Here is an 826-nt window from a genome sequence, read left to right as displayed (position 1 = left end):
ATCTTAGGTCAAAAATTGGGGTATGACAGCCACATGTTATTATTGTGTACCCAACGATTGAGGGTATCAATTTTGAAATTAAGCATGCACTACTAAACTTGGTGCAGCAAAACCAGTTTTCTGGATCACCCACTGAGGATCCAAATCTGCATATTTCAACTTTCTTAAGACTCAATGGAACCTTGAAAAGGAACCAAGAGGCCGTAAGACTACACCTCTTTCCTTTTTCCTTAAGGAATAGAGCTAGTGCTTGGTTCCAGTCATTGGAAGTTGGTTCCATCACTTAATGGGATCAAATGAGGCAAGCATTCCTTGCTCGATTCTTTCCCCTTCTAAAACTGCTAAATTGAGGGATCAAATCACACGATTCACTCAGAAAGAAAGATGGGGAATCTCTTTATGATGCGTGGGAGCGTTTCAAAGAAATGCTTAGACTTTGTCCCCACCATGGTTTAGAGAAGTGGCTTATAGTCCACACTTGCGGATTTGCTACATCATTATGCAATTAAATTTTCCTTGTTATATGGATGACTGAATCAAGAGTTCAGGATAATTCTATGTACCTCTAATTAATCCTCAGTCAAAAGGTTAATATTTTTTCATGGATATTTATAACACATTTATAAAAAAAAAAGATTTAAATTGTTGAGATGCTTTATGATATTAATTTAGGAACGGATAGTAAGGAATAGTTTAGTAGAAATAGTTGAAGTAGTGAAAATGGAATTTGTAGAGAACTTGAATTCTATTAACTTAAACGAGTAGCCTATTTATAGGCTTGACATGTTGGTTATATGTTCTCTAGAGAGTTTTTGGGAGAAATTTC

General features: G+C 35.6%; 1 non-coding gene across 1 annotated transcript; it reads right to left on the bottom strand.

Moving 5' to 3' along the window:
* Positions 1-343: 343 nt before the first annotated feature.
* On the bottom strand, positions 344-454 carry LOC146936401 (small nucleolar RNA R71). Its single transcript, XR_015033689.1, has one exon. It is a non-coding gene; the product is annotated as a small nucleolar RNA R71 (small nucleolar RNA).
* Between the last annotated feature and the right edge of the window lie 372 nt (positions 455-826).

This window comes from Medicago sativa, chromosome 3 (assembly GCF_051527215.1).
Source record: "Medicago sativa cultivar Bolivia chromosome 3, Bolivia_mono, whole genome shotgun sequence".
In the NCBI taxonomy this organism is placed as follows: Eukaryota; Viridiplantae; Streptophyta; class Magnoliopsida; order Fabales; family Fabaceae; genus Medicago; species Medicago sativa.
Note: the sequence above shows the minus strand (reverse complement) of the source record. Positions and strands in the feature narration are given on the sequence as shown.